Below are 15087 nucleotides of genomic sequence, written 5' to 3' on the forward strand. Positions count from 1 at the left end.
ATAGTAAGTGGCAGAGATGGGATTTTAAGCCAGATCCAGCATTTTTTCCACTAGACCACAGTCCAAAGACATCTCTAGTGAAGGATGCTGGGGCTCTGTCCTTGCCCATCCCTGCTGCCTCCTTCTCTTCTCTCCCTCCTCTCACATTTCTGTCAGGTCACCCTCTGCTCAAAAAACTTCAATGGTTCCCTGCTGCCCTTGAGATACTACAAACTCCTTAATCTGGAATTTGGCTCCCACCACGATCTGGTTCCAACCTACTTTCCCAACTTTATTCTATATCATTTTCTTTCATGCATTCTGCATTCCAGACCCACTAACCAGACTACTAGCTGTTCCCCATCTCCTTCCTGCCTCTGTGCTTTCGGACAAGCCCTCCCCCATGCCTGGAATGCCATGAAAAACAAAGCGGAGCTAAGAGAACAATATGCACGATTACTACAACTATGTACATGAAGACAACTTTAAAGGGCAACCAAACTCAGGCTGAAAACATCAGACGACGTTGGTGCTGACTTAAATAGCACGAATTTGTCATTGCTTTTAACAAAGGGACAGCTACTGGAGTATAATTTGTGTGTAGATGTTTCATTTAACTATTTTGAAAGACTGCATATTTTGGGGAATTCAGTTTGAAGTACTAAGGAGAGAGGAGGGTCATAGGATATGCTGAGATAAAATTGATCGTAACCAAGAAAAATCCTTAAAATTCTATATGCATATAAACTATTATTACCCTTGTTCCACAGAGGAGAAAACTGAGCCACAGAGAGGTTAAGTGACTTGCACATGGGTCACATAGGTAGGCAAAGGCAGAATTTGATTCTCGCTCCAACCCTCTCACCACTGTCCCACATCACTCCAGATCCCATTTCTTCCAGGCAAACTTCCTCGGCTCATCTTAAGAGTCAATGGGAACTCCCAATGCCTCTCACCCAACTCTGAAGGTACTTTGCACTCCCTGTAAACATTACCCTTATTTGGCAGCAAACGGTGCTCTCAAGCCAGGCTCCTTGAGGGCAGGAACTGTTTTTCCTTCTTTCTTTTTTTTCTTTCTCTCCTGGGTACCCAGTATACTACCATGCACAGGAGAAGATGCTTAAGAAATGTTTGCTGCATAGTTAAATGAAACATCTTGAATGAAGGTGCTTCTGTATACTCCATCCTTAGTGCTGGAGAAACAACGCAGAATCTACATTTTAGATGGGGAGAAGTGGCCACCAGATTCTTTATACATAAGGGAAAACCTATGGTTGTGTTATTTAACTGATAAGCGATTGTCTGTCTTAGATTGGAAATCCCTTGAGCAGGGATTCTTAATCTTTTTTGTGCCATGGACCCCTTTGGTCCATTTGATGAAGCCTATGGACCTCCTCTGAGAAGAATGTTTTCAAATACACAAAATAGACAGGATTACAAAGGGAACCAATCATATTAAAAAGCAGTTATCCTAATATTAAAAAAAATGTTTATGGACACCAAGTTGAGAACCCTTGCCCTAGAAGATAGGGTCCATGGTTTGGTTCTCTCTGTTCATTTGTCACTTGGCATACTCAGACTTGTTTTCTTAATGTGACTTTTCTTTGTGTTTGTCTTATCTCTTCAACTAGACAGTGAGACCTTTAGGACAAGGTCTCTGTCTTAGACACAGAATCCAAGATTTCTTGGGGGTAAGTACCTGAGACATCATCTAACCTTTTTCCCTCTCTATTCTACGTGCTGAAGGATGACTGTCATCAAGCTTATGACCTTTTGATGATAGGGAACCCAAGGCAGCCCATTCCTTTGTTGGACAGCTGGAAAGCTCATATTGAACCTTCCTCATATTGAACCAAAAGCTGCCCCCTCATACCTTTCACTCATTGGTCCCAGTTCTTCTCTTCTCTGGGGCCAACTAGAACTTTTCTGGGTAACAATCCATAAGCTATTTGAAGACAAGAATCTTGTCATCTCCCCCCCCCCAAATCTTCCTTCTCCAGGCTCAGCATCCCTAGTTAAGATCTCTCAGTTAAGATCTTCCTATAGTATGGGTTCCAGTCCATTCACAGTCTTGCTCACTCTCCTCTAAACATGGTCTAGTGGGTCAATTCCTTCCATAATTGACCACAATACTGGGTCTTTTGGGCTGCTCCAGCATATCAGACTTGCTGTCTATTAAAACCCCCAGGCATTCTTCATGGGAACTTACAGTCAAGCCAGATTGCCTTTACCATTTACTTGTGTAATTGATTTTGGTTTTCAGACCTAAATAGAGGACTTAGCATTGATCTCTGTTAAATTTTAGTGCGTTGGTGTCAGCCTCTTGTCCCAGTCTGCCTGTATCTGGACTCTGCTACCCAACATATTTAGAGAGCCCTCCCAGCTTCTTGCTATCTGAAAATTGAATAATCATGTCATTTATGTCTCACCCTAGATTTTCAGGGATCTGTGTTTTTTTGTGTGTATGTGGGGTGCGGGGGAGATAGAGACTTTTCCTCCACTGACACAGACTCCAACCTTTGCAGATGGTTTTTGAGATTCACTGTGGCTGACTTGGCGACTCATCTGCTGGTGATGGGCTGGCTGCATTTGACTGGGCTGGCCCCTAGCCTGCAATCACAGATCATCACTGGGCCCACACTTGAAGTCTTTCTGGCTTGGGAGAACCTGCCAGGGCTGTGTGCTTCATTAGCACAATCTCTGAGAACTCAAGGCCATGTCCATCATTTGATGAAGAAAAGGGCTTTAATGGAAGTGAAAATATTCCTTGTGAAAATATTAAATAGCAAGGGGTCAAGGACAGACCTCCCTCTAGGTTGATACTTATCCATTCATTAATCAATACCTTCGAGGTATAGTTATTCAATCACCTACACATCCACTTAATTGTACTATACTTAGAGGTAGCTGGATGCCACAATGGATAGACCCCTAGGCCAGAAGTCAGGGAAGACCTGAGTTCAAATTCAAGGTCAGATACTTGTTAGTTGTGTAACTCTGGGCAAATCTCTTAATCTGTCTGCCTCAGTTTCCTCAACTGTGAAAGAGGAATAAAAATGACACCTACCTCCCAGGGTTGTTGTGAGGATCAAATGAGATAATATTTGTAAAACATACATAACATAGTATGCACTTAATAAATGCTTGTTCCCTTATTTATCCATCTCTTCAAAAAAATCACTTTTAACTGCTCTGTGCCTCGGTTTCCTCATCTGTAAAATTAGGCTGTTGGACCAAATGACCTCTAAGCTCTTCTCTGGCTCTGATTCTATGAGTCTATGATTTTATGACCTCTTTCCATCAAATACCTTGCTGAAATCAAGAAATGCTGTATCTGCCTTATTTTCCTAATATGGTCTGTAATTCTCTCCAAAGAAAGTAAGTAAGGTTGGCTTGGCATGATTCATTCTGGATTCAGGAAGATCTGAGTTCAAATCTGGCTTCAAATGCTTACTAGCTGTGTGAACCTGGACTAATCACTTAACCTCTGTCTGCCTCAGTTTCCTCAGCTGTAAAATGGGGATAATAAGAGTACCTCCCTCCCAGGATTGTTGTGAGGATCAAAGGTTGTTGCAAGAATCACTATATTTAGCATAGTGCCTGGCACATAGTAGGGGCTATATATATATATGTGTTAGCTATTATTATTATGAATGAACCCATGCTAGTTCCTAGTGATTGCTCAATGATCACCAACCACATGGTGACTAACATGTTATGGACTTCGGCAGGTATCAATACGATTTCTGCCAGTTTGTTGTTTCCTGAATCCACTTTTTTTTTCTCTCAGAATTTTGAAGGTTTGGAACATGTGCCTGTTTATAGTTTTTTGGCACACCTAAAATGAAGTTGGTTGACACACAGTCTAACAAGACAGACGTCAGCCAATTCCATTATAATCTTTTGCTGACATGGAAATTTACTGGTCATATAACAGATATGTAAAGTACTTGCCATTGGGCTTCAGGCAGGTTTCATTATAACAAATGACTCTCAGTACAGCAACCCCCTTGTACTAGAGTGTGTTGGCGATGTACCTGCCCCCATGTTATTGGAAGAGAAGCCGGGGCATGGATATTCCAAAATATTAGGTGATCAAAAATTCCATCACAATGTAGTTACTTTTTGAAGGCAGTTTGTGATTATTATTTTGATTGGACATAGATTGAACTCCCTAAGTGTATTTGCCTCTGTTTCCTATTCAAAATGCTCCACATTCTCTGAGCTGGAAAGGAAATTCAGACGGGGAGAGGAGGAGTGGCTTGCAGAGGCAGGGTCAAGTTGGCCTGAGAGTTCATTTTTTGGCCATAGACAATGGTTAATTGACTGTTTCAAAACCCCCTCATTCTCCCATGATGATGCTGATGATTACCCAGCCCAATTTATCTCTCTCGTATTTTAAAGAAACATTTCCTTCCTGCCCCCAGCCTCTCATGTTTTTTGGTTCATTCTCTCCCTGCCACCTTGAAGCCAGGTGAATAGTGTTACAGAAGGGCAAACTGAGGCCCTAAATGGGACTTGCCTGAAAGAGGCATAGCCAAAATTGGTGCTTCCTAGAGTAGACATATAGACCATCTGCCAAAGATAGTTTTGGTTATTGTCTGCATAAAGGGATTGCAAGCTCTCCATTAGATTGTCAGCTCCTTGAGGACAAGAACTATTTTTTGCCTCTTTTTGTATCCCCAGTACTTAGCACAGTGCCTAACACATAGCAGGTGCTTAATAAATGTTTATTGACTGATTAGAGGAACAATTCACTCATTTTTCTCTTTCTATTCGTGAGGCTTTTTTTTTTTAAAGGAATAAGACCTTCTGTCCTGATCAGCACAGTTCCTAGAGGAAAATACGTTTTTATTTCCACCAAAATTTGGATTTTCACAGCAGAGAGTGAGTTCAGTCAATACTCTGGCATGGCTCTCCACAGCAGAGGTGGAGCTGGACAAGTTTGGAATAATCCATAGTCACATAACACTCACTAGCCGTGTGACCCTGGGCAAGTCACTTAACCCCATTGCCTAGCCCCCCCCAAAAAAAGAATAATCCATAGTCTTGGTAGAAGACAAGGAACGCTGAAATGGCAGTGGCCCCTGGGGGTGCCACTGAGCACAGTGGAGAGAGCCTTTGCTGGACTCTGCTCCTCAGCTTTCTAAGTATAGCTCAGAATAAGAGCCTGAGCCTAGGGATTATAGCACTGGGGATGCTGACTTCTCCCCAGCTCTGGCCATCTCAGGGTGTACCTCTTAGGAGTAAGTTACATCCCCTCCTCTGGACCTGTGGTTTGTTTTTTGTTTTGTTTTTTCCCCTATCCAAAAAAAAAAAAAAAGGAAGTCATGGTTTCTTTTCCTTACCCGGTCTTGTGTGGGCAATAAATGGGTCAAGAGACCATCACACTTTGGTTAGCTGGAAGGATGCCCTATTCATTCAATCTATTAAACCCTACCTCAAGTATTTACTGTGTGACTGCAGACACAGTTGTTCCACCACTCTCAGCCTCAGTTTTCTCATCTGTAAAATGAGGATAATAACATTTTCCTCACATGGTTATCGTGAAGATTAAATGAGATGCTATCAGTAAAGCTCTTTGAGAACCTTAAGGAGCTCTATAAATGCTAGCTGTTATTATTATATTTTTCTAGGAAGAGAATGGGGTCCAGAGATCTGTGTTCAAGCCTACTTATTAGCTGTATTACTGAAGGCAAGTCACTTTACCCCGATCCTCATTTTCCCCATTTGTAAAAGAGAGATGACAATACTTGCACAGGGCTGGGCTGAAGAAAGTACTTTGTAAACTCTAAAACACTGTAGAAATTATTATTATTATTATTATTATTATTATTATTATTATTATTATTATTATTATATTATAAACAGAGTCAGGAGCTGGATTTGTGATTTCTTTCACATAGGGAACTCCTGGTCGAGAAAACTCTGGCTCCCAATGCAGGTCTGCAATTTCTTTGTCTATTGTTTCTAATCCTAAGAGAATTGCCTACATAGATCCCTGAGAGCTGAGGTGACTGGCCCAGAGTCACCCAGCAACCATGTGTCAGAAGTGACCCAAGTCTTCTTGGCCCCAAGGATGGCTATCTTTCTATTACTTCATGTTGCTTTGCATGTTAGACTCAAATTTAAGGCTGAACAGTGCTTTACAGAGAGCATTTAGTCCAATCTCTTCATTTTACAGATGAGGAAACTGAGGCCCAGCCAGGGGAAGGGACTCGGTAGTACTAGCAAAGATCTTCCCTTTTCTTAGCTTCTCATTCTTACCCTATTACCTTATGTCTTCTTCAAGGGTGCTCATTTCTCATGCCCTTATTTCTAAGAATCTAAAAGTACCTATTGCCTTTCCCCTAAGATCCTTTACACCTGAGAAATTCTATTAATCTTAAGGTTCCCTGTGCTTTCTGGCAGAAAGTAGTTTACAGTGAGGGTTTTTTTTTTTTAAGAGGCAGGATGTCGAGGGGGAAGGAAATCTCAATTGTGAGGTGAGAGCCTCTGCCTCTACTTCAACCTCCCTGACCACTGAAGGAAGCAGGTGAAATCACCTGTAATAAAGGTACCAGATGTCACTGACAGCCAGGGTCATACTATTTGGAGCCGGGAGGTGCCTTACAGATCATCTCCTCCACCCCCTTCATTACACAGTTAAGACAATTTGGGACCAGAGCTGGAGAAGTGACTTGCCCAAGGTCACATATGTAGCCGAAACAAAGCTTGAATTCAATTCTTAGGCTCTTTAAGGAAGTTTGCTGACCATCTATCTATTCTAGGACTTCTTACAACAAATCCAGTGCCTGTCCACCACATCACATATGAGGTCTGGTTTCGAGTCCTGTCTCTGCCTTTGACTCACTGTGACCTTCAATAAGTGAACGTCCTCCCTTTGCTCCTCAGTTTCCCGATCTGTAAAGTTAGGGGTCGGATAGGATAGTCCCTAACTAAGGGCTCTTCCAACTCTGACATATTGTAGAGTCGATAAACTGCTGAGTCTTTGGGTGAGCAGAAACACTGAGGTTCTTGGTTTCTGTCCCAGGGCACCAGGGGCCTCGAAAGGTCCTCCCCTTCTCCCCCACCCCACCCACCAGTGGTTCAGTTGGATGGGGGAAACTTTGAAAAGGGAAAGCCACGAGGCCCGCTCGCCGCATCCCCCTCCCCTGCCCTCTCCACTCCAGACTAAGCAAAGGTGGGAAATAATTTATATAATCGCTGGAGACCAGTTTGGGGGGTAGGGTGGCGGGTGAAGGTCTCTGCTGCACCCCCCTCTCCTTAGATGTCAAGGTTGAGATGGGGACTGGAAGGGGCCCCGAGCCGAGACGCGCTAACTCCGTGTCTTTTCTGCACAGCCTGTTTTATCGGCAGGGCCCGGAGCGCCCCCACCTCCTCCTTCCCCTCCCCTGAAGCCAGATCTGTCCCCCCTCCCCTCCCCCCCGCGCGCTCTGGGGGCAGATAAGATGGCAACATGGAACCGAGCCATGGAGGGAAGCCGGAGGTCAGGGAGGAGGAGGCGGCCGGGGAGGGGAGGAGGAGGGGTGCAAGAGGGAGTGGGGAGAGGGGAGAGCCCAGACTCCCCCCCCCCGCTTTTTTTCCCCTTCCCTTCCCGGTTCTCGCTGCACCAGGAGCCCCACCGGGCGCCAAGCGGGAGGGCTAAGACGTGGCAGGAGGGGGGTGTCCTGCCCTTGGCGAGGGACCTGCAGAGCCAGTTCCAGCCTCCCCGCCGGGGGGGGGGCACGGAGAAGGGGGGGAGGCGCGGGGGCCGGGAGCGGAGCTGCGGCACCTTTAAGAGAAGGGAGGACCCCTCTGCCCTCGGAGAAACCAGGAAGGGAGCGGAGAGCATCATACGGGGCTCCGCACACCCCGTACAGTTACAGTAGGGGCCGCGGCGCCGCCGGAGCGCGAGAGGGAAAGCGGGAGGGCGCGGGCGCAGCGAGGGACGGCACGGCCCGGCCCGGCACCCACTGACCGGGGGGAGGCAGCCAGGGCCGCCCCCTCCCCCTCTCCGGCCCCCTCCCCCGCCGGACCCCCGCTCTCATCCTGCTTCTCCTGTCCTCCTCCTTTTCCCAGGACCGGCGAGGTAAGAGCAGGGGGGTGCGCCGCGGCCGGGGGGGGTGCATCGCCCCTACTTCTCCAAGCCCTCCCCCTCCTCCCCTCCCTCCGTGAGCTGGGGGAAGGGGAGCAGCAAAGTCTTTGCCCGGAGATGGGGGGGAGGGAGACTCGTAAGTTTGATCCCAAGGTTTTATTGGAGGGAAGGAAGCGGGGTGGGGGGGTGGGGGATAAGCAGCTGCGCGGCTGGGGGGGGTGCTGCTCTAAAGTCTAGGCGCAAGGAGAGTTGAAGGCTTGGGGGGGAGGGTGTCGCCAGGACCCCGGCTCCTTCCTCGGCTCCTTCCTCTGCCCCTTTCTCGGGAGAGGGGCGCTCGCTGCATTTTGGAGGCTGCTGTCTGCGAGAGACAGGGGTGTTTGCATCGAGGTGGTAGTGTTAGTAGGGGGACGCAGGTTAAGTTTGCGACTGGTATGTTTTTTAGGGGGGAGTGGGGGGGGCCTGCAGTAGCCCCTCAAATGCTTATTCTGTGCTGCGTGCATACGTTGTAGTTGGCTGGACTGAAGCTTCATGGGGGCCGAGGGGGGAAGAGGGGGGGTAGAAAAACAGGGAGGGGGGCTTTGCAAAGAAGGGAGGGAGGAGGTGGAGTGTTGGGGGTGGGTGATTGGAGCCGGGGGGGTCTCTGGGTGTTGTAGTTCTTCCGCCGCCTCCCACCAGCAGGTGGAAGGGGTTATTCAGACTACCAGTCCCAGGGTACCCCGCAGGGGCGGCCGAAGGCCTGGCCAACCGGGGCTCGGGGAAAGGGGCGGTGCGGAGGAGGGGCGGTGAGCGGCGGGCAAACAGGCCAATGGGCGTATAGGGCTGGACTCGCCAGGCGGCCAATGACAAGCCGAAGAGGGCGGGGAAAGCGGCGGGTCACAAGTCCCAGGGAGAGAGGAAGGAGGAGAAGGGGAAGGGGAAGGGAAAGGGAGGGGGCGGAGCTCACAGGCCGAGTTCCTCTCACCAGAGGCCGGTGGCGGTCCCTGACTTCCGGCTGTGCGGCCGCGGGCCGGCCCCCTCCCCCTTGCCCCCTCCCCCGGGGCCCCTCCCAGCCCCCCCTCCTGCCTGGTTGTGTAACCGTCCTCAGCCGCCCCCCCCACCTCCTCCCCAGCCTCGGGGGGAGGGGGCCAGTCCCCCGGCACTCCCCGGGGAGGGCCTCGGGCCCCCCGGGTCACGCTTGTCACGCGAGGCCGGGGCTTCGCGGCCTGGCGCGGGGCGCGGGGTGGGGGTGGGGGGGCGGACCCAGATCCGGGCTCATTTGCATCGCCCTCCCCTCAGCTTGGGCGGGGATTGGCCGCCGGCGGCGGCGGCAGCGGGGGGCGGGGGGTCGGGGCCAGCCCCAGCCCGGCCCCGGCCCCGGCCCCGTCCTCAGCCGCTGCCACCCCGAGCGGGCCCGAGCAGAGCTGCCGCCGCCGCCGCCACCACCACCGCCAGGGAAGGAGGTAGGAGCCCCTCGCGCCTCCCCTCTTCGGGCGCCCCCCCCTGCGCGGGGAAGGGGCGGGAGGGGACGCCAGGGGTGGGGTCCCCAGGGCGGAGGCCCCGGCCTCCCAGGCCAGCTGACGAGGAGGCCACTCCCTGCTAGGCAGCCCCTGGGCCCGGGCACCCGATGGAAGGGGGACCATCCGCGCAGCCCCAGAGGCTTGGGCCCAGGCCTGCCGCGTGGGGGTGGGGCCGGGGCCGGGGCCTGGGGCCAGACTGCTCTGGGCCGGGACGCCCGGGCCTTGCCCCCAGCCTTGTCGGGGCACGTAGGCCCTTTGGGATTGCCAGGCTCCCACTTGTTTGGGGCTTGTAACCTTCACATCAGTCCTGGTAGCCCATCCGTTGCCTCCTGGACACCGTTTCTTGAACCTCAGTTTTCTTCTCTGTCATATGAGGGAGTTGGACTAGGTGAACTCCAAGTTCTCTTCCAGCTCCTGCAGTCAGTGTTTATAGCTTGTTCTGTGTTCCGAGGGCCCTTCCTCTCTCCTGGGTTCTGTGTTCTGTGGGCCCTTCCAGCTCCAGCCCTTGCTTCTGTGTTCTGTGTTGTTTGGTTCCTTACATCTCTGACATCTGGCATTCTATACTCTGACCGTATTGGAGGTACTTAATACCACCTTTCCTAACCTCTCTTCCTCCCTCCTTTCCCTTCCGGGGGCCCCCCCCTTCCCCCGTCATTATGCCTTGTTTTTTAACTCCTCTCAAGTCAAGGCTCCGACCCTGGTGGTGGTGACCCCTTCCTTTTCTATTCTTGACCTCTTAGATCCTGACCCTGGTGGGGGGACTTAGCCCTCCCCAGTTTCCCTTGGCCTCCTAAACTGTGGCCCTGATTCTGTCCTGTTGACTCTATGCTTTGACATTACCGTGTGGGAGGAACCTTGAGCCCCTAGTGACTCAAGAGTGAGGGGACTGGAGCCTGGCAGTCTCCCTTTGCCTCAATCATGGGCAGCTACTGCAGAACCCATTAGATGTTTTTGAAGGATGTCAGACAGACCCTTGGCTTCTTCTCATAGAGCCAGCATTCATTCTTCCATCCCTCCCTCTGACCCAGTGCTAGCAGGTTATAAAGTCAGTAGAGAAAGGACAGGAGCAGCTTAGCTCAATTTTCAGAGACTTGGGAATATCCTCTTCCTCAGCCGAAGTGGGTTTGAGGTACTCCAGTTAGGATTTCTGGATCTTCTGCTTCATTAGTGCCCAAACATTTTATTCCACCAATCAGGTTACTGGAATTCACCAGGTAGGATAATGAAGTATGAATGTTGTGCTTTTTTATGACCTTTCCCATGAAGATCTAGGTTGTCAGACTTGAAGCTGTAAGTCTTAGAGATCATTTTGGCTTAGTCCCCTACCCCCATTTTTCAGATGAAGAAACTGAGGCCCAAAGAAGTTACTTAGTCGATGTCAGTTACATAGGTTGTAAGTGGCAGAAAGCCACTCCTCACTTCACCATGATGTCTTTGTGGTTGTGAAATTTTGATGTTAAACCAGAGGTTTGCAACTTCTTAGGCCTAAGCATGGAGCTGAGGCTCCAGGTAGGACTAAGGAGAGGGGAGTGGCAGGAAGAGAGCTGGGGGTGAAAGGGTGGGGAGTGGTAGAGAGGTTGCCCCTTGCTGACATCCATAATGGAGTTTGACCTCCCCCTCTACTGAACAGGGAGTTGTTTTGTTTATTTGTCTATTTTTTTCAACTGTTTCTCTGTTGACAGCTTGCAGGGTGCACGGTATCCACAGCAGTAGAAAACAGGAAAGTCTTAAAGTGCTTGTCAGGCCTCCTCTGATCTCTCTCCCCTCCCTGTACCCCCTCCCCCAGCAGGGCCTGGGTGGAGCCCACCTAAGGAACCACACCCACTCCAGGGGGCCCTCCCTCTGGGACCCGTCCATTCACTTCCTCTTGGCAAGCAGGTTGATTGGAAGAGGTTGGCCTGGAACAGTTTACCCCCAGTTACTGCTCTGGGCCTAGATTAGGGACTAGAGGGAAGTCCTGCTCCCTGCTCTTGTCACTGTTAAGATTTCTTCAGAGGAGAGAGACCTCAAGGGACCCCAACCCAAAATTGGAAAAGATAATAGAATTTACCACCCATAGGGCAGAGCTAGGACCAGTGATTAGAAGTTGTGGAGAGGTAAATTTCACCTTTATATGGGGAAAGGCTTCCCTACAAAGTTGTGAATTTCTGGTTTAACATTAAAAGTGGAATAGACTAATATAAATGGTAATGAGTTCCCCACAGAGGGGAGCTAGATGACTGCTTCTTTGGGATGTTGTCATTTTAGAGATGGGTGGATTCTTGTTCAGGTTGGTGATAGACAGCATAACCCCCGAGGTTCCTTCCAACTTTGAAATTTTGTGATTCTGTGAGTACAGTGGAGTAGAACTGGGGTCAAGGATAGGATGAAACTGGAGGTCTGACGCTTCTGAAACCAGCTTAGGGTATTGCTTAATTGGAACTGGGGGCTTGGTTTTGTGTTTACTAAAAGCTATCTCTGTGGTAACAGGAGCCTAGGGGAAGAAATACCTGTGAATTAGATGATGGATAAATGAGGCCTGTAGCTCCGAATGCTTAATGAAAGGAAGAAGAGCCAACAGGGACAGTGGAAATTTAATTCGTGGGTTGTTTTGGGGGGTATTCATTATTCAGTTCTGATTGGCCAGCATGTTGGTGACTTAGCACTAAGGTAGGCTATTCATTGCCTGTGCCTGAAGCATTGAGTTAAAGCTGGATAGAGTCCAGTAGCCATGCTTCTGTGGAAGCAGATGCTGGTTGTTTGCAGCAAACTTTTTGTGGCAGTACTTCAGATGGGGGAAACTGAGACCTTGGGGAAAGTCATTGGCTTCCCTTGGAATATTAAGAAGATGAAGAATAAAAGCTCTTGTTTCTGTAGTGTTTTATTTTATACTTTAGTTTATTCTTTAGGCACTGTTTTTCTGTGTTGATCTTCATGTTGGACCCTGAGGTGGTCAGGGCAGGGAGATTATTGTCCCCATTTTTCAGATGAGGTAATGGAGGCTCCTCTAGTGATCTAGAGAGTGAGAGTAACTTGCTCAAGGTCACAAAACTAGTAAGTAGCATAATTGGGACTCGAACCCAAGTCCTTGTCCATTCAATTCAATGAGCATGTTAGTGCTTTCCTGTTAAGTTCAAGTTGGTCTCTGATTCCACTGTGGGATGCCCACAGGGCCCTGGGCCTTGACAGAAAGTCTGTAGGTAATAATAATGCCATGTACTTAGAGGATGCTGCTTGTGTTTCAGAGTACTTTCCCCTTTTATTTAATCCTTACAAATATCCCTGAGAAAGACAGAAGAGACTTTCCCCCCATTTCTTATATGAAGAAACTGAGGCTTAGAGGAAATCCAACTGGCAAAAGAGGAGCCAATCCCATACTCACAGTGCTCCTTGCTACCTTTCAAGCTGCTTTCATGCTGAGGAGATGAGGATAGTGGTGGGAGTCTGGGTGAACATTAGCCCTTAGTTAGATCACCTCGTTACCCAAGGAAAGACAAGTCAGGCTGTTTTCTTGGCCCAGAATCTTTGCTCGGCTAAAGATCCCAAAGTCAAGCATGATGGCTGAAATAAAGATGATGATAATCCTGAACTTTGTATTTGATACTCACAACTCAATGAGTTTGGCATCGAAGGAGTTGCTGACCCCATCTTACAGATGAGGAAATAGAGCCTTACAAAGCTAGAATGGTGACACAGTGCTCTTTTCCACTAGGTTTTGTTGTTTTGTTTTTTTTAAATGAGAACTTCTGTGTTGCTTCCTCTCCCCCCCCCAAGTTGAAATAACAAAAAGCTTTGGCTCAGTGGAAGGCCCAACTACAGACAGGCTAAAGGCATTCCCACCCCTTGCCTCCCCTCACTCAGCCAACAAGCATCAGCAGCTTCCTTGGCTGTGTAGCCAGGTTGGTTCCAGGCATGATCAAGGGTATTTTATTTGAGTGTCAGGTGCAGGTCATAGCCAGAGAGAGACAGGACAGTGAATTTAGTAGTTAGAGAGCTTGAGGTGGTGTATGATTTAATACTCCCCAAGTATGTGTTAAGTAATGAACAGCACCAAAGGCGGAACATTCCCCAAACTCAAATATCACCAGTGATAGTCTGTACCTTTCTGCCTCCCTGTCTCTCTTTTTGATTGGCTACTGTCACTCCCATGACATCTCTGGGGCAACAGTCATACACCGGTTATGCTGGTTATGTGTCTTCTCCCTGTTCCCTGATAGTATGTTTAATTCTCCAGCCTTGCCATCTGAGGTCCCTGAAAAATACCAGTCAGTGAAAGCTATGATGGGGGGTGAGTCTGGGTTAGTTCTTCCCAAGTGGCCTGATGTGGCTTTACTATTCCACTGAAGCAAGGAGAGATAACAGTCTGCAATTTAGAATGATGCTGATCTGAGCCCAGTGATGGGTCATGCTTCTTCATCAGAGAATAGAAATGTCAGCGCTGTTAAAGCCCCTTAGAATATAGAATATTGGAGGAACATGGAGACAGAATCTTAGAACTGACAGTACTCCATGTAGAGAATATTCATTAGAACTAAGGTGGATCATCTAGAAGTTCCTGATGTCAGCCAGTATTTATAACTATCTTAGGTGCACTATGTTTGGCACTTCAGGAGTTTCGAAGAAGTATGATTTAACAAAACATTTATCTAACCCTTATTGTGTATGAGGCCACTTGCATTGCTCTTATAACTCATCCTTTCGTAGGAGTAGTGAAATAAGCATACAAATAAGTATTATAAAAGGTAGGTCATGATAAGGGCCACAAGACAGGTGCAGAGTTTTGTGGGGTTTCAGAGAAGGTCAAGTAACTTCTTGGGCTCTTTAGGTTGGAGTGAGGGGAAAGATCAAAGAAGGCTAAGAAAAAGCCCCTGCCTTCAGTGTGATCAAACTCCTAGGTCCCAGGACTCATAAGACTCAAGGTGAGCTTGGTGCCAAGTAAGTGATCTGAGTGGTAAATACTGGAGGAGGGAGAGGCCTCTGTGGGCTGACCTAGGAAGGTAAGGAAGATTCAGGATTGTAGACTTCGAAGTCTAAACAATCCTAGTTGCCATCTAGTCCAATGCCCTCGTTTTACAGATGAGGTGGCAGAGAGAAGTGACTCGCCTAGAGTTACACAGCTGGTAGGTCCAGACTCAAACCCAGTCCCTCTAACTCCAGACCCACAGAGCTTTCCACTCTGTTAAGCTCTTGGAAACAGTGTAGTCGAATAGGAGGAAGGGGGTCCACAGTCATCTCCGGACAAATGTGAGGCTTCTTGAAGGCAAGGGCTGTGTCTTTCAGTTTCTCTTCTGAATGGTCCCTAGCACAGCACTAGGCCCACTGGGGGCTCAGGCAAAAGTGGGCCTGACATTGGAGGGGGAGGGAAAGGGAGTTTGGTTAGGGAGTTGGGGGTGGGAGGTGGTAGTGAGCCAGAATCAACCTATGCCAGAAAAGGGAGGGGCAGGGGTCCTTGAGCTCTGAGCAGAGTCCTTGGTGGGGGAGGTACTTCAAGGGTATTTTGGTAAGGACTCTCCCATTGGTTGGTTGGAGTTCTCTTGTGCAGATAGATGCCAGTTG

General features: G+C 48.8%; 1 protein-coding gene across 1 annotated transcript in view; it reads left to right on the forward strand.

The window, feature by feature from the left end:
- The first annotated feature begins 9384 nt into the window (after nucleotides 1-9384).
- The window catches only part of ZBTB7A (zinc finger and BTB domain containing 7A), a 28591-nt gene continuing 22888 nt past the window's right edge, over nucleotides 9385-15087 (forward strand). Inside the window, 1 exon segment of the mRNA XM_020971284.2 lies at nucleotides 9385-9495. The gene's annotated coding sequence lies outside the window, so the exon portion shown is untranslated.

Source organism: Phascolarctos cinereus, unplaced genomic scaffold (assembly GCF_003287225.1).
Source record: "Phascolarctos cinereus isolate Bilbo 61053 unplaced genomic scaffold, phaCin_HiC Scaffold_4;HRSCAF=312, whole genome shotgun sequence".
Lineage (NCBI taxonomy): Eukaryota > Metazoa > Chordata > Mammalia > Diprotodontia > Phascolarctidae > Phascolarctos > Phascolarctos cinereus.